Below are 25,634 nucleotides of genomic sequence, written 5' to 3'. Positions count from 1 at the left end.
AAAGTAGCCTTATATGCCGCATTTTTCTCTTCGGTGGCAGCACGACACTCCTCATCATACCATGGATTCCTTGGTGGAGGTCTCTGGTATCCAAGTATGGATTTTGCGGCTGTTTGCATGGAGTGGGCAATGCTTTGCCATTGCGCTGATATGTTATCGGGATGAGGAGGGCTTTGATTAAGCAATTGGGCTAGTTGAGTGGAATATGCTGTGGCTATCTGTTGTGATTGCAGCTTACCGATGTCTAACTTTCGTGTTGTGTCTGCTCGTACTTTGTTTGCTACGTTTAAGCGGGTGCGTACCTTTGCTGCAACAAGGTAGTGGTCCGAATCAATGTTTGCGCCTCGGAACGATCGTACATCCAACACGCTCGATGAATGTCTTCCATCTATCACAACATGATCAATTTGGTTTCTTGTTTTCTGATCTGGAGACAGCCAGGTGCCCTTATGAATATCGAGATGATTAAATCTGGTACTGCTAACTACCATGTTTTTTGCAGCTGCAAAGTCTATCAGTCTCATACCATTGTCAGATGTTTCACTGTGGAGACTGAATTTCCCGACTGTTGGGCCAAAGATATTCTCCTTTCCAATTTTGGCATTAAAATCGCCTAGAATGATTTTAATGTCATGGGCAGGGCAACGGTCATATGTTTCTTCTAAGCACTCGTAAAATATATCTTTGGTCTGTTCGTCCTTTTCTTCAGTGGGAGCATGAGCGCAAATAAAGCTGATGTTGAAGAATTTAGCTTTTATTCGAATTGCAGCAAGTCTTTCATTCACTGGAGTGAAGCTGGATACAAGATGTTTTAGTCTCCGACTAACTACGAATCCACAACCAAACTCATGCTTTACGTCATGGCAGCTATAATACAGTGCGTCACCTTTAGGTGTTGTTGTGACGCCTTTCCCAATCCATCGTATTTCCTGTATGGCAGTAATATCGGTCTTGTACTTTTCAAGTACGTCTGCCAATGCGAAGACTGCACCTTCTCTATAAAGAGTGCGAACATTCCAGGTGCAGATTCGCAGATCATGGTCCTTAAAACGTTTGCGGGGTTCGTCAACTTTAGAGGGGTTTGTTTTTCTTTTCTTTCGTTTTTTCATAGTAGGCTGTTTTTTCTAGGGGAGGGTTACTAACCCGACGCCCAAACCCAAGTTTTTAACGTTCTTATGGGTGAACGCGCGGCACATGTTAGCTCACTACCTTTAACGGGTGTTAAAGGCAGTTCCCCAGGTGACACCACGGGGAGGTCAGTGTCCACTTGGGATGAAAGAGGGACCAAGATAAATCCTGGGCTTTGCCATGTTAAAACCGGTCAGGACCGTTCCTTGGTATCTTCCATCCCCTACGTCACCCCGTTGCCTCAATTACGATGGTAAAAATTTTTTACGATGGTAAAAATTTTTTTAGGGGCAAGTCCATACTTCTTGAGCAAACAGCCTGAAGAGTGTAAAAACATCCTAAGGCACCATATGTTGTGGCTGGAGATCTACTTCCATAACGGTCAATGTCGATCCATTCCTTTTAGTATCTCCTCCGCAAAACTTTTGAACTTTAATCCTAATCAACATTGTTGTCGGTTCAAATATCCAAAAATTTTAAAACCCCCCTATATACATACGTATGTTGGGAAAATTTTTTTTCAATATACACAGGCTGAGGGTATATCTCTGTCGGCAAAGCCGACTGATACTTTTTTACTTGTTTTATCCAAAAATCTGTCTCGCTTAAAGAAAAGATTTTTATGTATTAAAAATGTTCACCAAATTATATAAAGATCACTTAATTCGTCTTCGAGCATTTTGAGAAAAACGAGTTTTAAGTTGCACATACTCTATACTACCTGTACTTGAAATTTTTTTTTTGAAAGTGATAAGTTGAGATAACCCCTCAAAAACCAATAAGCAAAGGACCAAAGTCGGGCGGAGCAGTATCTACATCTGAACCCATTTCAATACACTTTGGCAAACATATTTCTAGTCCGAATTCCGTGACATTTTACAAATTTCAAATTATATAGAATTTGTTTTTTTCATAACTACAGGCAGTACCATAGTGTGGAGGGTATAATGAAATATGTCATTCCATTCGTAACACATCGAAATATTCATCGGAGACCCTATAAAATATATTTATTCTTGATCATGGTAAAATTCTAAGTCGATATAACCATGTCCGTCTGTCTGTTGAAATCAAGATATGAAGATAGAGCTTTGTAATTTGGTATTAATGTTTCTATTACTCCTAGGATTTTTGGTATTGCAAATGGGTTATATCGGTCCACGTTTTGATATAGCCCCAATAAAACGGTACCAACCGATTTCGGTATTTTGAATGTTTTAGCCTCATTATCACACCGAAATGGCCGAAATTTGGTACTTAGTCTTCGTTGGGGGTATAAAGTTTTCCCTCAGAAATTTGTCGGTATTGTCCTACGCCTTCATATTGTCCCCATAGAACGGTACTTCCCGATTTTTTTGAAACCCTTATGACACTGTGTGTCATAAGATAAGATAACCCTCGAACGGATCTGCCGATTCGATCCAACATATGGCCTTCGTAATATTTTGTCCAAGCTTAGTTTTAGTTCGAAGATAAGCCATATCGGTCCACTCCTTCAGGTACCTACCCCACAAAAGTTCAAAAATATTCGGAAAAATTGTGCGTACGATAACTCTTGAAATGTGTGTCTAAGTGCACTTTAGGTTCTATTCGAAGATCTTTGGAAATGTATACCGTGCTGTTCGTTGTGGTCCTGTGTACAGCAACGTTAGGTTTTTCGAGGACAAGTCCATGCTTCCCGGCATACTGGTCCAAAAGTTATACGATGACCCACTGAAGTGACCAGTGGGCGCGATATCTATCGAAAATATATGACTCCCAAAATAATATCCACTTCCATAATGGACTATGTCGGTCCATTCCTTCATGTACCTCCTCCGTAACACTTTTGAACTTTAATCCTAATCCACATTTTTGTCGGCAAGTTCACAAAAAGGGCCACAAAATTCTAAAAAGACCCTAAGCATATTCGATCTGTCCGTAGATGAACGTTTCAATTCATATAGGCTGAGGGTATCTTTGTCGACAAAGCCGACTGTTACTTTTTTACTTGTTTCAATTTTGTTCGCCAGTGCTATCGAACTGCTCAACCGAGTGGGTTTCGTAACAAACTTAAATTAAGTGCAAACTTAAATTAAGTTCGAATATGGGCCATATCGGCGCCCACTATATCTCTCGAACGGATCAATCTACCATCAATCAAAGTAATATTTTGTCCAAACTTAGATCAAGTGCGAATATGGTCAGATCGCTGCACCTCCCCCAAAAAAAGATCAATTTTTTCATTAAAACAGTTTGCACGAAACTCTCGAAGGGAGTAACTGAATATGGACTATATCGATCTACTCCTTCGGTTACTTCCAATACAAAATGTCAAAAATGTGTGCACAAAAGCAGTTTAAGGACAACTCGACGATTGAAATTTGTTTAAGCAGATTGTGCTTGGGGCTCACTTTTTTCTGGAGCAAGCCCATACATCCTGAGTTCCAAGAGATTCCTACTAATATTACGGTATTTTGGTATAATAGTACGTTTATATATAACCGGATTTAACAAGCCCACTGGGTTTCAAATGTCAATTCCTTTGCGTATACGTCAAATAAATCCTCATTAAGAAGGTCTAAACCCCATATAACGATACCATACGATGTTCGGTATTTTGAGAATTTTAGCAACAGCTTTTAACCGAAATAGCTGTAATTTGCCTTCCCCACAAAAAATTGTCAATATAGGTTTATGTTCGGTAGAGTTCCATATAACGGTACCTCCGGATTTTAGGTATTTTGGGGATTGTAGTTGCACTTTTTGTCTGAAATAGGTGTAATTTGACATTTGGACGTCCCAGTGGTGAAAAAAATGCTAACATAGGTCCGGCTATATGGGGCCTAACCGTACCCCCATATTTTCGGTATTTTGAGGCTTTCAGCTACAGTTTTGACCATACTATCTATAATGTGAAATTTGAGGTTCCCAGTGGTCCCAAAACTTCTTCACCAAAAATGTCAACATAGGTCCATGGTTTGTTATATCCCCCATATAACACGCTGTACCTGCTGAGTTTAGGTATTTTGAGGTTTTCAGCTGCATTTTTTGACTGCACCTGAAAAGTTGGTTCCCTGCAGTCACGAAACTTCTCCATCAAGAAATTGTCAACTCAGGTGCATATTCAGGTATAGCCCCCATATAACGGCGACTTTAGATTTATGATATTTTGTAGATATTGGCTGCAATTGTTGAACGAAGTACCTGTAGTTAGAGGTTCTCAGTGGTCAAAATATATGTCCTTCAAACACTGTGAACATAGGTGCATATTTTGGTATAGCTCCCATTAAGAACGTAGCCTGAAATAAATCTCGACACCATTTCGGTGGCTCAACGGACACAATTTGAACTTTTGCAAGTAAAGTATAGAAAAATTTCTAAAAATGGCCATTTCTGTGCCGCCCTCGGGCACCGTCGGAGGCCACTATATAATATGTACCTTCCGATTTTTGGTATTTTGAAGATATTAGCTGAATTTTTGACCGAACTACCTGTAATTTGACACTTGAGGTTCGCAGTGTTTACAGCACTTTTCCACCAAACATTCTCAATATACTTAGGTCCTCGTTTTGGTAGTGTCCCATAAAAAGGTACCACCGATTTCAGTTTTTTAGCTTTTAAATATATTTTCGGGCAAGATTGGATGTCTTTTGCGTATTCCAGTAGCTAAAAACTTCTCCATCAAAAATTGTGGACATCGGCCCAGGTACTGCCAATATAACGGTACTGCCCGATATCAGGTTTCTCCATCAAAAATTGCGGACATCGGCCCAGGTTGTGTTATAGTCCCCATAAACTGTACCGACCGATTTCAGGGGTTTTCAAGTTTATAGATGGCCTAGTAAGCTTTAATTATATATTTGGGGATCCCATACAAGTTTAGAATATTTCATGGTGGAGGCATAAAAAGTTTGGCCAAGCAATTTTTTACTTGTTTTTTCATCCGTTTCATTTTTATACCCTCAGCATTTATGCTAACGAGGGTATATACACTTTCATACGGGCAAAATGTGCCTCATCGAAATAATGGTTTTAGACCCCATTTATGTTTGGACGAAATGTGTTTCAGACAATTTGGAGTCGATTGAGCAATGTCCGTCCGTCTGTCTGTCGTCTGGCTGGCTGGAGCGCACGATAACTCTCGAACGGATGAACCGATTCGGTTCAAATTTTGGCTTTCGTAATATTTTGCCCAAACTTAGTTTAAGTTCGAAGATGAGCTATATCGGTCCACTCCTTCCGGTACCTCCCCCACAAAAGTTCGAAAATGTTCGGAAAATTTGTGCGCACGATAACTCTTGAAGGGAGTAACCGATTTGGTCCATACTTTGCCCATCGTGGAGCGTGTACCAGACTTAGATCAGGTTTTAATATGGACTCAATCGGTCCACTCCGTCGGGTACCTCCCACACAAAAATTTGGAAAAGTTCAGTTTAGGACCATCTCTCGAATCGCTTTGATTTTTGTTTTAGCAACTTGTATTCACTGCCCTCCATACGACGGTACAAGTTTCGTAAGGACAAGTCCATACTTCCTGAGAAAATAGCCTGAAAGTTACAAAAACCCCTATGACAACGTGTGAGGTGGTTGGAGCGCCAGATAACTCTAGAACGGATCTGCCGATACGGTCCAAAATTTGGAATTAGTAATATTTTGTCCAAACATAGTTTAAGTTTTAAGATAAGCCATATCGGTCCACTCCTTCAGGTACCTCCCCCACAAAACTTCAAAAATGTTCGGAAAATTTGTTCATACGGTAACTCTTGAAGGGAGTGGCAGAATTGGTCCATACTTTACACATCCTAATATATCTACTAGATATAGATCAGGTTCAATTATGAACTATATCTGTCCACTTCATCCGGTACCTCCCACACAAAATTTCGGATAAGTTCACTTTAAGACCTGCTATCGAATCACTTTGATTTTTGTTGAATCAACTTACATTCGCTGCCTCAATTACGATATTAAACGTTTTTTCAGGGGTAAGTCCATACTTCTTGAGCAAACATCCCGAAGGGTGTAAAAAACCACTTCCATAATGGTCAATGTAGATCCATTCCTTTTAGTATCTCCTTCTCAAAACTTTTGATCAAATTCCCAAAATTTTTAAAAACCCCTAAATACATACGTTTTTTTGGAAAAAATTGTTTAAATATGTATATACAGGCTGAGGGTATATCTCCGTCGGCAAAGCCGACTGATACTTTTTTACTTGTTTTCTCTAGTTCCACCACCTTCAATCTCATATTAAAACAATTAATATTTTTCGTCATAAACTTTTAGATTTATGAATTAATTTCACTTTTTGCCAAGTGGGCATAATGCCACAACCACCGCTTGTTACAATGTCCCAATTAACTATTTTATTAAATGAAATGTTAATTTCCCTTTTCCCACATACGGTGAGGTGAAATGAATAAAATTAAGGTCATTGTTGAGAGAAACAAACAATTATAATTACTGCATTTCCACATTAAACGCTCCGGTAACGTTGATGGCAGTGGTGGCGAAAAAAGTTATTGTGGTTATGTGCCAGTGCTGGACGAAATAAAAAAAAACAAACCGCTAACTTAAATGCTGCTCGGCGAACAGTCATAACAGTTAATAAATGCAACTTCAGCTCGCAACAGTCATGGCCACTGCAAGATGGTTGAAATGGTTGGCGGCATTTGTGGAGGGGATTTGTATATTAAAATTTTAATTTTGTGCTTCCTTTGGCCTAGGGTTGGTGTCATCACTTCATCTTTAGGTTCGTTGGCTGTTTGTGGCCGTTCTATGCAATCCTAGCCACATGCTCTCACATTCTCATTCACATTGTTATTTGTTTTTATTTGCAGTTTATACTTTTAGTAATTTAACGGTATATTGTTTTCATTATATCGTTTTTAATTTAGCATTTTTACTTCATTTCTAGAGTTAACCCGGTTTAGCCTTAAATTATGCTGCACACACACACACTCATACCGTGCTTTTCAATGCATTCCATCTCATATTACATTTTGAGGATGTCTTGTTGATGATGTTGCTAACCACCAACAATTTCATATTCATAATAAAGCACACTACTCATGCAAAAAGAAACAACAAGTACAACAGCAACAATACCACGCACCACAATAATAACGACAAACAAAGTAAATCCTTTTGCTAAGTATCCTCAGTAGCAAACGTTTATGTTGTTTTGTTTCTTGTTTTTGTTTTTAATTTTGCAAAATATATAAATCACATCTGAAATGACCTCATAAAAGTTTTCTAGTATAATGAGCTGCTGGGAGCCACAATAACAGCAGCAACGCAGCAACAACCATAACATTTCATTCCACACAAACGCACACATACAAGATGACTACGAACATACCTAGGCATGTAATAAGGAGTAAATCACACACCAGCAGCATTCACCATGCCACATGCCAAAATGGCACACACTCGCATTCATGATCACCGTCATCATCATCACCAGCTTTGTCAGACATTCATTTCATACCACCACCACCCATACCCCATACGATTGGGTGCACTTATGTATGCCAAAGATGGACCGACAATTGAATGGACAGCCAACAGCAAGACACGCGCTCATTATGGACTTGTGGAAAATCAAAACCCAAAATGAAACAGGTCACATAAGCAGATGTTACATGCGTAAAATTATGTATGCAATAGAAGGTGAAGTGGAAGAAGGTGATGCGGCAGTTTCGCATTGGAGTGGCTGGCTGAAAGTTTTGAGAAAAGCCAGAGGTGACATATGAAGGGAGTTAGTAGTGAAAAGTTTAACTTTTTATAGTAATTAATAGACTAGAGCATTAGAAGTGCCTTGCAATAGACATTTATATTTAGAAGCCAGAGCAGTTTTAAGGGTTTTGAAATATGCCACTAAATCAATGCCAAGGATCAACCGTCAACGGCATTAACATGACAAAACACAGAATTATCTTGGTCCCTCTTTCATCGCAAGTGGATAACTTATCTTCCCGTTGTGTCAACTGGGGAACTGCCTCTAACATCCGATAAAGGTAGTGAGCAAACTTACACAAAACAATGAAATGTTCAGACTCATAGATAAGGTGCAGTTGACGTACTGGCTGTGCAAAGCCGATATTACTGCCAACAGGAAATACGATGGATTGTGGACGGTGAAATCGTTCTCAACATCTAAATGTGATGTACTGTATCAAAACTGTCATGTTATAACAACGATTTTTGTTGCGGATAGTTAGTCGGAGGTTAAAACATCCAGTCTGCAGTATCACCCTAGAGAAAGACTTGCTATAGTTCGTACAAAAGCCCACATTTTCAATATCAGTCTTATTTACGCTCATGCTCCTTCGAAGGCAAGGACGGGTAGACCAACGACATATTTGACGAGCGCTTAGGCAAAATTTATTGCCAGTGTCCTGTTACTCAAACAGTCGGGAACTTTGGTCTCCCTAATAGAACATCTGACAACCGAATGAGACTGATAGACTTTGCAGCGGCAAAAGGCATGATCCTTCGAAGCATCAGATTTAAGAATCTGGACATTTATACGGGTACGTGACTGTCACCAGTAAAATTGGGCCATCTAATTCCTAGTTCACTCTACTAATTCCAAAACGTATAAGTAACGTCATAGAAACTAACATGTGATATAACGTATACGCAGTTTCTTCATAAAAAAAGATATGGACCACTAGAACTGCATAGTGAACTACATCGTTCAATTGAATTATATTGACACAACTCTAGCCACCAGATCAAGAAATAACAAACCAAATTGGTCATGTTGTGATGGCATATTCCAATAACTTCATCAAACTGACAGCTTTGACACAGGCTCATACTGCTATAAAGACGAGCAATTTAATGCAGATGGTTTGCTTACCAGGCCGGGGCGATTGGTATGGAAGGACAAAGTATTAACGGGCGCCTGGAGTTTCTGATTCTTGGGATTGTACTAAACAAAAAAGTCTACTAGACCTTATGTCTAAAGTGAAAATCGAGCCCCCGGATTATGGCTTGCAGTTTTTTGTCCAAGTTTTTTTTGAATATTTTCAATTCAACACAAAGACAATAATTATAGCCATGACAATGATTAAGAACTCTCTGGTACATTTCAAAAGTATTGGAATGCCTCCTTATGGCCTCAACAAGGTGCACATTTTTCGGAAAAAATCGATAAATGACACTGTGCTACAAAATGGACTCAAAGTCAGTGGGTGGTGTTCAAACCGCCCCACCCTATTGCATCCCACAAGAAAGAAGATAAGAAACTGTTCTCAAGTTATTGGGGCATACGTATGGTTCCTATTGCTATTAAGATAGTGTCCGTTATATTGGGTTTGGCCACATCAGTGTTGCTTTGGACCTGTCAAATCGACCTGACAAGTGTCGATCTCCAAGACACTTGTCATCTTTCTGTTGACTACAAAGGCCTATACGTTCAAAGGTATTCCAGGCGAGCTCATTCGGATTTGTAAGATATCATCATTAACTGATACCAGGTGCTCACATAAAACCGGAAAGAAACTCTACGAACAGTTAGTAGCAAAAGACGTTTCATACAAGGAGACAGCCTTTCGTGCGATTTCTTCAACATCCTGCTGGGAAAGTTATACATGATGTAAATGATAAATAGACATGGAATTTTTGCATGTTTTTTTATTTCTAATCCAATTGGACTCAAATTTTGGATCTAGCCGTTTTAAGGGAACATTTTTCGATATTTGGGGTCATACCAAAAATATGCCGAAAATATGCAAAAACAAGTAAAAAAGTATTTGTCGGCTTTGCCGACAGAGATATACCCTCAGCCTGTAGGGATTGAAGTTTTTTCCCAAAAAGCTTATGTATTTAGGGGGTTTCCAAAATTTTGAGCGTATGAACCGACAAAAATATGGATTGGATTAAAGCTCAAAAGTTTTGCTGGGTCAATTGAAATAAAAATTAAGTTGACAAAAAAGAAAATAAAAATAAAAAAGAAAATATTGCATTAAAAATATAAAAATAAATTAAAGAGCAAATATCTAATGAAAAATTAAAATTGTAAAAGTAAATTAAAAAAAAGCAATTAAAAAAGAATCAGTCGGCTTTGCCGACAGAGATATACCCTCAGTATGTGTGGATTGAAACAGTTTTTCCCAAAAAACTTGTGCATTTTAGGGGTTTTTCAAAATTTTGGGCGTATTAATCGACAAAAATATGGATTTGATTAAAACTCACAAATTTGCGGAGGATATCTATAGATAGGACATTTGTTCCATACTTGCCTAAGAAAAACATAATATCGCTGTAAACAGGGTCACTAGGAAAACATTCGGTAAAAATGTCCAAAGGATCCTCGAAAAGACCCTTAACCACACAAAAATTTTGAACATTTGTACTAAGGATTGGACCGATAGGGCCCACTTTTAAACATAAACAAAATATTTAGAGATCAAAATGTTTGGACCAAATAGGTTCCTACGTTTATTAGATATCGGTACCTTCTTGGGGAGGTACTGAATGTAGTGGTCCTATAATCACCACCTTCAAATATTCATCTAAAATTTGAAGAAATATTACGGTACCCAAAGTGTGGACGAACGCAATATTCGGTTCGAGCTCTCCAGCTCATACATACGGTGCCATAGGGGTTTTTAGAACTTTCGGGCTGTTTTCTCAAGAAGTATGACTTGACCCTCAAATAACTTTTACTGTCGTAATTGAGGCAGCGAAAGCAAGTTGCTTCAACAAATTTATGTGAGAGGTACCCGAAGAAGTGGACAAATATAGTCCATATTCGAACCTGTGGGCTAAATCCTTCATTCCCTTCAAGAGTTATCATGCGCACAATTTTTCAGACCATTTTTGATCTTTTGTGGGGGAGGAACCTGAAGGAGTAGACCAATACGGCCTATCTTCGAACATAAACTAAGGTTAGACAAAATATTATGGAGGCTAAATTTTGGGCCGAATCTGCCTATCCGTTCCAGAGTTATCTGGCGCTCCGATCACTTCACACGGTGTGATAGGATTTTTTTGCAACTTTCAGGTTATTTTCTCAGGAAGTATGGACTTGCCCTTGATAAAACTTGTAGCGTCGTATGAAGGGCTGTGAATACAAGTTGCTGAAACAAAAATCAAAGCGATTCGAGAGCAGGTCCTAAACTGAACTTTTTCGAAATGTTGTGTGGGAGGTAACCGAAGGAGTGCACCGATTTAGTCCATATTAGAACCTCATCTAAGCCAGGTAGAAATTTCACGATGTGCAAAGTATGGACCGAATCGGTTACTCCCTTCAAGATTTATCATGCGCACAAGTTTTCAGAGTCTCCCTTGTCCCATCTGGGATGTTTGTGGAACAATTATTACAACTTTTCAGAACATTTTCGGTTGTTCCGTTCGAGAGTTATCGTGCGATCCAACCAGCCAGACAGACAGACATATGGACATTGCTAAATCAACTCCAAAAATTATAGCGGTTTTTATTCTCTTATAAAGAAAAAATATTTTAATATTTATTATTTGTTGTATTGAGAAAATGTATGCATATATCAGTAACAGCATTTGATATCCATCCGTACATGCACCATAATTTCTAAAATTCTTTTTATTTTCGGGAAAAATGAAGAAAATTAAAAAAATCTGGGAGCAAATCTAAATTACAGTAAATTAGAGTCCGTATAAACCTCTAAAAAATAAATTGAAAATACGTACAGAATCTAGACAACGAGTAAACAAATATGAAACCAAAATTGTAAATATTGGCTTTATAATTTGCATCTTATAGCAACAACATAAGAGAAAAAAACTTATTGTTAAAATATTATTCCAGACATATTTTTTGGTTTGATGGGAAAAATTAGAAGAAATATTTGGGAGTTCTCCATCTATTTCGCTAAAATCCCGTACAATAATTAATGTATACTGCTAAAACTTCATCAGGAAATATAATTTACCATCGCTAAAGCTTAACTGCTTACTGTGATCACTTATAAGAATAGGAAATTAAGAGTAATATTGAAATCACAATCATTAACAAAATATGAAAATTAAAAACCCTCTTATTCGCGAATTTGTTAAAGTCGGTTGATGCGCATGCGATTTTGGATACAGCGAATCAATCTCTTTCAATATCTATGCATATTTCAATGTTTCACTCAGCGGTCATTGTGTGCCATCAGTTGCATCTCACAATGCCAAAAACCGTAAATTGGCTGAAGGTCGCACTATGTGCATACGATTTTGATGCCATAGACCCATATTACTCGCGTATATCTGTAATCTAAAAACACGCTTTTTCGCAAATATTATATTCGCGCATAAACGATTCCATTTATGTAAAAATTTTTTAAAGAAAATCGCGGTCGAAATATATTTTTGTCAAAATATATTTTTGCTGATATCCCTATTTCCAAGGTATCTATATCCGCGGGTTTAGTGGATGGATTCGATCGCGGAAGGGCTTATTAGATCCGTCTCGTAAAAAAACTAAATTCACGCGGGGTTCAAAGGAAATTGAATGACGCTTGTAAATTTTAAACACTAAAATAGGATTATTAAAAAAATTTAAAAGACCACGAAATTCCGGCTTCAAAATGTCAGCATAAATTTGAGAAGGATGCAGTGGATATATCGAAAAATCATACACTAGTATCATGTTGTCCATGGAGTAGTCTTTGATTCTTTCTCTGGGCATAGGTCTATAAAACGTAGGGTTAAGCCAGAACTCGGAAGGGAACATAAAAAAACTTGTTGGTTTCAACCCATTTTTTACACATTTTTCTACGTTGATGCAAACACAGCTTCCACAAAAAAATAATTTTAATGGTCGACATTATGGGATCCCTGCTAATACACTTCATTTTTAAGAGCTTCAGTCATACTATATGGAATATGTTAACAGTTCGCGAATTGTGAATAGGTGAAACTCGGATTCATCGATTGTAAAACATTTTTGGTTTTTACCATATATACGTAAACACGTTCTGTATAATTCTGGTACGTTTCCTGAAGGTCATTAAATAGATTTGAAAGCGTTGCTTGTAGTAGAATGATATCAAATTTTAGCAACATTTATCTAGGTCATCGGTCCAGCATCGACATGAGAATGTGAAAATCGTAGTGGTATATTAGGACAACTGGATATTGTTCGCCTTAGAAGCTATCGCTATAACAAGTGAGCCAAGGCTATAGTCGGGTCGGGGCCGACTATGTGACACCCTATACCACTACCCCTGTTCATAAGCTTTTGAATAATAAAATTCAAAATATTAAAATTGGGATAGCTTAGCGCCTTTGCTCTGAATGTCTTCATTAACACAGGTCAATTTTTTTTAAACGCATTTAAGTGCATCGGCAGTACAACCCCAATAAAAAATGGAAAAGTGGGATGTATGCCAACCATCAATAGGCTTCTTTCTGTGTTAGACCCCCATCAACCCCCAAAATTTCGTGAGGATCCGATCAAAATTTCGTAGTGTGATTGCACAAAAATGGAAAAAGGGATGCATTACCGACTATTGCGATATCTCTGTTGTTTGACCACCTATGACAACCTACTTCACATCGTTGTAAAGGTGATATTTTCTACTTTCCTTGACAGGATTTGCTTTCGATATACCTCCTACAGAAGGGAGATATTAACTTTGAAATAAAACGTTGGCCTTTTGTTAATTTTCTCGTTTAGAGTTAAGCTTGATGATCTGAAATTATTTGCAAGTGAAAAAGGAAAGCCAAGGACTCGAACCCACATAGTCACCAAATTACGTTACCTGGTTTCATTGGTGGTAAAGCAAATCTTCGGACGTATCGACTATGTAATGGCTTCTCTGTCCTAGAACTTATCGTTTTTCAAATGCAAATGTGTTTTTGTACATTAACGCGGATACTTGGCCACAGAAATGTATTTTTTTCATGACAAACGCTTTTTGCGCTGACTTTGAAGTTATGAGTTTTGGCTTTGAACGCTAACACGCCGTGACAACATTTTTTGATATGTTTTTCAAGGACGTGGGTTAAAATCCCAGCCGGGCTCAGCCTGTTTTTTATTTTTTTTTTTTTTAATTTTGCCTTTTTAGGGCGAAGATCATTTTTAATGATTTTTGTTAATTTTCTCGTTTAGAGTTAAGCTTGATGATCTGAAATTATTTGCAAGTGAACAAGTAAAAAAGTATCAGTCGGCTTTGCCGACAGAGATATACCCTCAGCCTGTGCAAATTGAAACATTTTTTTACAAAAAACTTATGTATTTAGGGGGTTTCAAAATTTCGGTCGTATGAACCGACAAAAGTGTTGATTAGGATTAAAGTTCAAAAATTTTGCGGAAAAGGTACTTTAAGGAATGGACCGACATATACCATGGGGTGCCATAGGGGGTTTTTACAACCTTCGGGCTGTTTTCTCAAGAAGTATGAACTTGCCACTGAAACAACTTTTACCATAGTAATTGAGGCAGCGAATGTAAGTTGCTTCAACAAAAATCAAAGTGATTCAATAGCAGGTCTTAAAGTGAACTTATCCAAAATTTTGTGTGGGAGGTACGGGATGGAGTGGACAAATATAGTCCATATTCGAACATGATCTATATCTGTAGATATTATGAAAATGTGTAAAGTATGGACCAAATCGGTCACTCCCATCAAGAGTTATCGTGCGCACAATTTTTCCGAATATTTTTGAACTTTTGTGGGGTAGGTGCCTGAAGGGGTGGACCGATATAGCTTATCTACGAACTTAAAGTAAGTTTGGAAACAATATTACGAAGGCCAAATTTTGGCCGGAATCGGCATTTCCGTTCGAGAATTATCTTGCGCTTCCACCCATAAACATGGTGTCATAGGGTTTGTTTTTCAACTTTCAGGCTATTTTTTCAGGAAGTATGGAGTTGGCCCTGAGGAAACTTGTACCTTCGTATAGGGGACTGTGAATACAAGATGTTACAACAAAAACCAAGGCGATTGGAGAGCAGGTCCTAAACTGAACTTTCCAAAATTTTGCGTGTGAAGTACCCGAAGGAGTTGACCGAATGAGTCCATATTGGAACCTCATCTAAGTTTGGTAGAAATTAAACGATGTGCAAAGTATGGACCAAATCGGTTACTCCCTTCAAGAGTTATCGTACGCACAAATTTTCCGAACATTTTCGACCTTTTGTGGGGGAGGTACCGGAAGGAGTGGACCGATATAATCCATCTTTGAACTTGAACTAAGTTTGGACAAAATATTACGAAAGCCAAATTTTGGACCGAATCGGCAGATCCGTTCGAGAGTTATCGTGCGCTCCAACCAATATACACGGTGTCATTGGGTTTTTTGTAACTTTCAGGCTATTTTCTCAGGAAGTATGGACTTGCCCCTAATGAAACTTACAGCGTCGTATAGAGGACAGCGAATACAACTTGCCTAAACAAAAATCAAAGCGATTCAAGACCAGGTCCTAAACTGAATTTTTCCGAAATTTTGTGTGGGAGGTACCCGAAGGAGTGGACCGATTGAGTCGATATTGGAACCTCATCTTAGTTTGGTAGAAATTACACGATGTGCAATGTATGGACCAAATCGGTTATTCCCTACCAGAGTTATCGTGCGCACAAGTTTTGCGACAATTTTTGAACATTGGTGGGGGAGGTACCTGAAGGAGTGGGCCTACATGGCCCATCTTCGAACTTAAATCGAATCTGGACAAACTATTTCGATACCCAAAATTTGAGCCGAATCGATTGATCCGTTCGAGAGTTATCGTGCGCACCAGCCAGCCAGACAGACGGACAGACGGACAGACAGACGGACGGACATTGCTAGATCTACTCAAAATTGTCTGAAACGGATATCGTACAAACATACTTGGGGTATAAAACCATTATTTCGATGAGGCACATTTTTGGTCGTATCAAAGTGTAAATACCCTCTTTAGCCTAAAGGCTGAGGGTATAATGAACTTTAATTCGTCCCAATGATTTCGAACGTATACAATGTTGGCGGGTTATGGAGGCAAACACGTCTGGTTGTGATTTAACCAATGTGCACCACGCGGTTGTACACCGTTACATCTGCCGCTGACGAAATCTCTGTAAAAGAGGAATTCTTTAATTTTATTTCCTGACAAATAACATTATTTGTAGGAAATACAAACTCACCTAATAAAATGGTTTTACCAATGAAGGTTGAATTTTATACAGAATTTATTTCCACGAAAGGGAAATAAATTTGGTCAATCCAAATGCCGCTACAATTCACTGGTTGTTCTTATTAGCAAATGAGAATACTAGACGCCTAAAGAGTTCGGGTTTTGGCTAAAAAGGCATCATTTCAAAAACTGAGAAGCCAATTGATAATTCCCTTCGCCGGGATGAAATCATGATATTGGTAGCGATCAGTAAAATTTTGCAACACTGTCAGTTCGTTTTGAAAAACATTACTCTCTGTAATAGAGGGTAATAAATGAAGTTGAGCCAATGGGGGAATACTCAACTCAAGCAATCGAAAATGAGATTGAATCTTCAACAATAAACAAAACAAACAAAAAACAGCCGAGGCATGGGCGAATGGAGCTTTGTTAAAAAAAAATTCCAATAACAACCTCACAGGCAACTGTGTTGGTGTTCTTTTCAACTCACAGAATTCAAAGAATTCTTAGTTGATACGTGCTGACATGTTGCAAAATATTTTGATTTTGGTGTTTCTTTGGAAAAGCCGAAAAGTGAATGTGATTTTCATTCATATGAGAATACTAGACACTTAAAGAGTTCGGTTTTTCGCTGAAAAGGTATCATTTCAAAAACTGAGAAGCCAATGGGGGAGTACTCCACTCAAGCAATCGAAAATTATTAGCAAATCTTTATTTGCTTGTTGCCGGTTTCTTGTCTTTTTGCGAAAGATCGAGAAAATGCAATTTCTTTGACAGGTGCGAATGCATGCTTTTGGCGTTGCCACCCTACCGAGAATGGACAACAAAGTAAGCTGGCCGATCATACTCAACGGCGCACCTTACGTCGGCGTTTGATGGTGCCAAGTTATGCTAGGTTAACATAACAACCGTTTCTACAGAGTTCGTATGTTCTAGAAATTTGTTTACTAAAATCTTAGGAACATTTTTATACCCTAGGTTATGTATTATGTGTTATTGCATTTGTATGTAACATGCATAAGGAAAAGATATAGACCCATAGTTACTTCTAGGGGTATGCATAGAATCACTTTCTGAGTCGTTTTATGCAGGTCCGTCCGCCCGTCCGTCCGTTCGCAACGTACAGGTCGCATTTGTTGTCCGAAAATTGAGCAAGATCATTTTTTTAGCCGTCGGAAGAACGCTATTGCTTTTGGTGAAAATCGGTTCAGATTTGGATATAGCTCCCATATATATTTTCGTCCGATTTGAGGTATTTGATGCACCAGACACGTTATGTCTATCCAACTTTGATGAAATTTGGAATTTATGACGAATTTAAATTTGATGCACCAAACACGCCATATCTGCCCGATTTTGATGAAATTTGGAATGCGTGACGGAATTCGATCTATAGATAAATGTGCCAAATAATATCGAAATCGGTTCAGATTTTGATATAGCTCACATATATATTATCGGTCGATTTCAGGTATTTGATGCACCAAACACGCCATATCTGCCAGATTTTGATGAATTTCGGAATGTGTGACGGAATTAAGTCTATAGATAAATGTGCAAAATAATATTCATATCGCTTCAGATTTGGATATAGCTCCCATATTTCTGCCGATTTGAGGTATTTCATGCACCAAACACCCCATATCTTCCCCGCTTTGATGAAATTTGGAATGTGTGACGGAATTAGGTTTATATATAAATATGTCAAATTATATCGAAATCGGTACATCGCTAAGCTAAGTATTTGCGTATTAGGATGTATACTAATTATTCCATTTTTGCATATTTCGACTGGTGTAGGGTATTACATAGTCGGCCCCGCCCGACTTTGGTCTTTTCCTTACTGGTTCTAGTTGGTTATCTGCTTCAATTTTGATCGGTTAGATATCTGTAGACTTAAATCCGAAAAAAAATTAAAAGGGAATTTTGACCTTGACGATTTTGACCTTGAAGGTGAGTTTGAATGGATTTTATGTGTTCACAATTATCTTTATATATAAAACTCAATTGTCGTTTGTTGTTGTCGTTGGTAATTGAATCGGTTGAAAAGGGGTAGAGCGATTTGGATAATTTTCTGTGGAAATGTTAGTAATTTAGGTTTTTATGCAAAGAAAAATTGGCCACGCCCACTTTTCCGCCCACTTTTATAAATATGTTATATCTACGGAACTACTCAATACATTTTCCTGAAATTTGCAGGGAAAGTAGAGTGATGGCCCCCGGTTGAAATAGGCCACGTATTTGGTTGAATTTCGGATCGGGCGGGGTACCTCCCCTATGCCCTATTTTTGTAAAATTGCAATATTTGCAACAATTACAAATGTATCGCCTTGAAAATTAATTTCCGAGTCAATGGCGATTGTGTCTTCGACCTTACGCGCTGGACCTTACGACTGGACAACGCCCACTTTTTTAAATATGTTATATCTACGAAACTACTAAATCGATTTTCCTGAAACTTTCAGCCAATGTACAGGGTTGGTCCCCGATAAAAATAGGCTACATATTTTTTGACTTTCGGATCGGGCGGGTACTTATTTTTTGTAAAAATGAAATATTTGCAACAAATACGAATGTATCGGTTTGGGAATTTATTTGCGAGTCAATGGCGATTGTGTCTCCAACCTTACGTACTTATTTTGTGACTTAAGGTCCGACCACGCTCACTTTCTAATTAGGTTATATCTACAGGGAATTTTCAAGAAAATCGCGATTTGTCTAAACTTTTAAATCTTTATAAATAAAAATCAAATATCGTTCGTTGGTAATGGCATTAGTTGAGAACGGCTGGACCGATTTTCGACTTGGGTTTTTATGCAAAGAAAATTTGACCATGCCCACTTTTACGCCCACTTTTTCAATTTTCTATTTTTATCATTTCTACAAAAACTACTGAACCGATTTTCCTGAAATTGCCAGGGAATGTACATAGATGGTCCCCGCTTAAAATAGGCTACAAATTCAGTTGAATTTCGGAACTACTGAACCGATATTCGTGAAAATGTCAGGGAATGTAAAGGCATATTTTCTTGAATTTTGAAAAGGGCATATTTAAAAAAACGCCTTACCTTTATGAATAAAAATCAACTGCTGCCATAACCCAAATTAGTTTTTTTGGAAAGAAAAGTTTACCACGCCCCCGAAAACAGGTTACATATTTTATTGAATTCCAGAGGGGGCGGGGAACCTCCCCTATGCGATATTTAAAAAAAAACTTTATATTTGCAAAAATTATGTGTGTATCGGAATAAAAATTTACGGATTAATCTACAATCTAGGTACTTCTTTGGGGCCTATAGGCCCGACCAAGCATGTTTTTTTAGTATGTCATAACTCCAATACTACTGAAGGCATTTCCATAAAATTTGCAGCATAAGCTCAATGTTTGCCGTTGTTATGTGGGGTACCTTCTCCATGCCTTTCTGTTAAACGCTATATGTATAAGCCAAACTTATGATTATATCGGTTTCAGCATACATTTTGGTATTTTTCCAAAACTACTGAACCTAATTTTTAGAAAATATTCAGGAATGTCCGGGGGTCCAAAATGCTATATATTTGTAGACGAATTTCGGGGCCTATTATTTTATAATCGGTGAGGTTAAATGGTGAGGTTCAACGGTCCATCAGTCATGAAAAGCTAAAACATATAGGTCTAAATAAGCGGGAGAATTCGATGTAATCATTTTTGTAACTTTTATTATTAGATCGCTTTAGGATAAAGACAGTGACATGGGCGATAATAAATCCTAAAAGGCACAAATTGGCGAAAAATCCGACAGAGTCCGTAAGATAAAAGAAAGGTTACAGACAAAATCTGTGGATAAATTTAAAATCCTTCTCGGTTTGACAATGGACCGAAGAAGTGAGGTAGAAAATACCTACTTTTGAATTAAAAGTCATTACGACGGGCTAGCAACGCGGACCGGGGTCTGCTAGTTATTCTTTAAAAAACAAAACTCTTAGCGGTTTAGAAGATATGTGCTTGACAAAATGTTCCCTTTTGACATCAAGGCCTGAGGTCTTTGGGGGCCCATAACCGCGAAAGTTGAAGTGATAGGGAAAAAAGCGGGGACACGTGTATTCCTATTTTTGGTCTTCTATCCCGCTGCGGTGTCAGAATATGGTTAATAGTTTTCGTGTCGCACAGTGTAATAATTACGTAGTTTGTTGTTGAGCAAGAAATGTTAAGAAAAGAATGGCATTTAATTAAGTGCATAATACGGACAAAAAGCTTTAACCATTTCAGAGATATGGGTCGCCAAATAGCCAACTAGATTTTCATAACTTCGAGGTCCCAATACGTCTCAACAATAAAATAATCTGCTAAAAAAATCGGCCAAAACTGTTTGCATATTTTTACATTTCCCAAAATTTTAATTTCAACCTCCTACGGACAATAATCAGGATACATACCTACGCATGTTCAGCATAACCAAAACCTGATGTTCTCAATAACAATTCTACTTTCGTTGTTCTTGTTGTCGCCGTTTCTGTTCTATACAACATCAACTCTTATGATTGTGGTATTACCACATTGAATAACCAACCAACCTACCGCCTGCCTACCTTCCGACAAACATAAATACAGACAACTCAAAAGATGCTGGCTGTTGCATAATGCTCAACAATATTGAGTCAAAAATTGTCCATATCCTGACGAAGCACATCCTTGTCATGCATGCATTTATGCTTTTGTGGTTTGTGCTAAATGGCACACACAGACATACATACATACATCTTATATTACTTTAATTCCGTTCCAAACATGTTCAAACACACACACAAACGCATAAAGTTATATAAGGATTTTAATAAAATACTGAGTAATATTATAATCAGAGTAAGTAAGAGTGGATGTGTGTGCGTGTGCAACTGCCACAAACGGCATACTTTTGCAACAAAAATGTGCCATGTGGCAAATAAAGATAATAATTTTTCAGTTTACAATATCCGTAGCAAACAAGACATTTATATAATGACATGCTATTGCACCTACCACTACAACGTCGATGATGATGATGATGATGTCTTGCAATTGTATTCAGTGTGCAACAGATATCAGTTTGTAATATCAGTTGAATATGAATATGTTGTTGGATGCAGGGTGAAATAACTTAACTAATATTTTCAACACCTTCTACTTTGCAGATGAAAGTTGTCCCTAAATATAGTCTGGAACCAACAAGAAAAAATTCAAAGTGAACCAAATTTTGTTAGAGAATAATTTGTAGTTGGGTCACTTTCCCTTATTATATTGAATTCTATAATAAAATCAATTTGACTTCAATGTGTTTCTTTTTGTATTTTTTCTGTTTCATGTCCCATTGCTTGCATTCAACCGAAATGGAAAATGTGGAAAAAACGCGCGTACAAAAAAGTGTCTCCTTTATTGCAACACGTGCAAGAAGTGTGTCACGTCTCCGAAAAACATTTTGAAACAAAACAAAAAACCTTTACAAAAAAACCCATTTTTAGTACAGCTCTTTTTTTGATACTTTTTTGTTTGTGTTTTTGTTTAGTTTAAATACTTTTTGCCCACAAGTTTGTTTATTTAAACACCAAAAATATTCCAAATGTCCACAAATCATACAAATGCAATGAAGCAGCAAACCAAAATACACAGCCATAAAAAAACTCCGAACTAAAAATCGAAATCCATAAAAAATCACTGGCTGATGTTATTTTATTGAGTATTTGTTGTGCTGTTGTTGTTGGTGCTTAAAACACTTTTTTTTAGAAAAAAATCTTCACGGGAGCAAAATATTTGTATTCCCTCAATAAAATTCCAATAAGCAAAAACAACAACAACAACATCATCATCATTGGAGACAATGACAGCAGCAACACCAACAACAGCCAACACCACTTAATGATAATCGAAATGCACTTTTCCAGAGCACTTCAGCCAGAGTGCATGACAACTTGAGGCATGCCCCTTTTTTTGTATTGCAGTCCTCATATGCCCATCCATAAATAAACGCTGCTGCACAACACTCCTTCTACTTGTCGCCGTCATCATCGAATGAACGAACACTTGTCTTCCATTGTAGCCATCGATAGCTGTCTGCTTTTCTACTCCTCCTCCTTCTCCAGCTTTTCTTTGACAGATTTTGCATATATCATAAACAATAACAATATTATCGAGCAACAATACGAATAATTTATATTTAGACATTTGCAATGAACCCAATAAAGGTCGAATGAATGGTTATTAAGAGCACTGCAGGAAAATTTTAAAAAAGATTTTAATTAAATTCAAGCAAATCAGATTTTTGAAACCAAAATCTATCCCTCACACACGTATAACAACATGGGTTATAATGCCAGTCGAAAACGTAAGGGAACAAAGATACCAAGGACAGGTTATGATGAGATTTATTTTGGCACAGTAGGAAGTTCTTGGGCGACGTAGGGGATGGAAGATACCAAGGAACGGTCCTGACCGATTTTAACATGGCAAAGCCCAGGATGTATCTTGGTCCCTCTTTCATCTCAACTGGACACTGACCTCCCCGTGGTGTCACCTGAGGAACTGCCTTTAACACCCGGTAAAGGTAGTGAGCTAACATTTGTCGCGCGTTCACTTATAAGAACGTTAAAAACTTTGGTTTGAGCGTCGTGTTAGTAACCCTCCCCTAGAAAAACTATGAAAAAACGAAAGAACAGAAAAACAAACCCCTCTAAAGTTGACGAACCCCGCAAACGTATTTAGGACCATGATCTGCGAATCTGCACCTGGAATGTTCGCACTCTTTATAGAGAAGGTGCAGTCTTCGCATTGGCAGACGTACTTGAAAAGTACAAGGCCGATATTACTGTCATACAGGAAATACGATGGATTGAGAAAGGCGTCACAACAACACCTAAAGGTGACGCACTAAATTATAGCTGCCATGACGTAAAGCATGAGTTTGGTTGCGGATTTGTAGTTGGCCGTGGATTAAAACATCTGGTCTCCAGCTTCACCCCAGTGAATGAAAGACTCGCTGCAATTCGATTAAAAGCAAAATTCTTCAAAATCAGCTTTATATGCGCTCATGCTCGCACTAAAGACAAGGACGAACAGACCAAAAATATATTTTACGAGCGCTTAGAAAAACTTATGACCGTTGCCTTGCCCATGACATTAAAATTATACTAGGCGATTTTAATGCCAAAATTGGAAAGAAGAATATCTTTGGCCCAACAGTCGGGAAATTCAGTCTCCACAGTGAAACATCTGACAATGGTATGAGGCTGATAGACTTTGCAGCTGCAAGAAACATGGTAGTTAGCAGTACCAGATTTAATCATCTCGGTATTCATAAAGGCACCTGGCTGTCGAAGTACGCGAAATCAAATTGATCACGTTGTGATAGATGAAAGACATGCATCAAGCGTGTTGGATGTACGATCGTTCCGAGGTGCAAACAAAGACTCGGACCACTACCTTGTTGCGGCAAAGGTACGTACCAGATTAAACGTAGCAAACAAAGTGCGAACAGACACAACATGGAAGTTGGACATCGGTAAGCTGCAATCATAACAGATAGCCAGAGCATATTCCACTCAATAGGCCCAACTGCTTAATCAAAGCACTCCTCGTCCCGATAACATATCAAGACAATGGCAAAACATTGCCCACTCTATGCAAACAGCCGCAAATCAGTACTTGGATACCAGAGACATCCACCAAGGAATCCATGGTATGACAAGGAGTATATTGCTGCTAACGAAGAGAGAAATGCGGAATATAGGGCTACTTTACAATAAGTAGCAACGAGTAGCACACGAGAGAGGTATCGAGAGAGAGGAGAAACGTATTTTCCGCAGGAAAAAGAGAGATATGGAAAAGCGGGAGTGTGAACAAATCGAAATGTACAGGAGACAGAATGAAGTCCGGAAGTTTGGAACTGGCACATCATCCTGTAGAGACCAGCAAGGTAATCTGGTAACGGATACAGATAGTGTGCTAAGGATATCGAAAGAGCAATTTTCCAAACGGTTGTTATCCAATAGTAGCGAAGTCGACGAAGATACCTCAGATCCAATCCCAGAAGATGGTATTGAATGTATACCACCCGGCTAAGATGAGGTAAAGACAGCAATAAACTGGTTGAAAAATAATAAGGGCGCAGGAGCTGATGGCCTACCAGGCGAGCTGTTAAAACCTGAGGCGACACGCTGGTAAGGTGTATACATCAGCTAGTTAGCACCATCTGGCAGGAAGAACGCGTACCCGACGATTGGAACCGGAGCATCCTGTGTCCCGTCCAAAAGAAAGGATATAAGGCTTTATGCTCCAACTATAGGGACATAAGTCTTCTCCCTATCGCCTATAAGATAGTGTCAGGGATATTGTGCGAACGATTAAAGCCCATGGTCAACGAAATAATTTGACCATACCAAGTCCACTATTGACCATATATGTATTTACCCTGCGGCAAATCCTGGAGAAGACCCAAGAGATGCAGATACACACCTACCACCTTTTTGTCGACTATAAAGCAGCCTTCGACAGCTCGCTACGTTTAAAGGTATTCCAAGCCATGCCTGAATTTGATATCGGCTTTGTAAAATGACTCTAACTGACACAAGATATTCAGTTAAAATAGGAAGAACCTCTTCGAAGAGTGTTGTACCAAAAGAGATTTCAGGCAAGGAGACAGCCTTTCGTGTGATCTTTTCACCATCCTGCTAGAAAAGGTTATACGAGAGGCAAACGTCAAAAAAAGTTGCACAACCTACACCAATAGCCACATGTTACTTGCTTATGCTGATATTGACATCATCGGACGATCAGTAAAAGAATTAACCGATACCTTTATGAACGTCGAAGGATAATCTGCTAAAGTGGGTCTGGCGGTAAACGGCTAGAAGACCAAATTGATGGTGCCGACGCGCAATGCGTCCATTGAGATCGGACCAACTGTTGAAGTTGGTTCCTATAATTTTGAGGTAGTAAAAGACTTCGTATACCTCGGCACCATCGTAAACACAACAAAGGACATCAGTTGGGAAATAAAAAGAAGAATTGTATTGGCCAACAGATGCTACTTTGGCTTAAATAAGCACTTCAAAAACAAAGCCACAACTCTTCACACAAAAATACCGCTTTAAAAACACTGATACATACTACCCGTGCTGATGTATGGTTCCGAAGGTACTTGCGCAAGCAGAGTGCTTGGCGTGTTTGAGAGAAAAATTCTTCGAAAGATCTACGGACCGATCTGCGTTGACGGTGAATATCGACGTCGTATGAACCACGAGTTGTATCTGCTATACAACGACATCAATAGTTAAATGTATCGAGATGCAGCAATTGGGTTGGCTAGGCCATATAATAAGAATGAGCGATGATGAACCAGCTAAAAAGGCGTATAAATTCGAGCCACATGGCGGTGCACGCAGAATTGGCAGGCTAAAGAATAGATGACGCAAACAAGTGGAT

This window comes from Musca autumnalis, unplaced genomic scaffold (assembly GCF_047663935.1).
Source record: "Musca autumnalis isolate F117 unplaced genomic scaffold, ASM4766393v1 scaffold_1, whole genome shotgun sequence".
NCBI classification, from domain to species: domain Eukaryota; kingdom Metazoa; phylum Arthropoda; class Insecta; order Diptera; family Muscidae; genus Musca; species Musca autumnalis.
The sequence above is the reverse complement of the archived record's forward strand: the minus strand, read 5'-3'. Positions refer to the sequence as shown.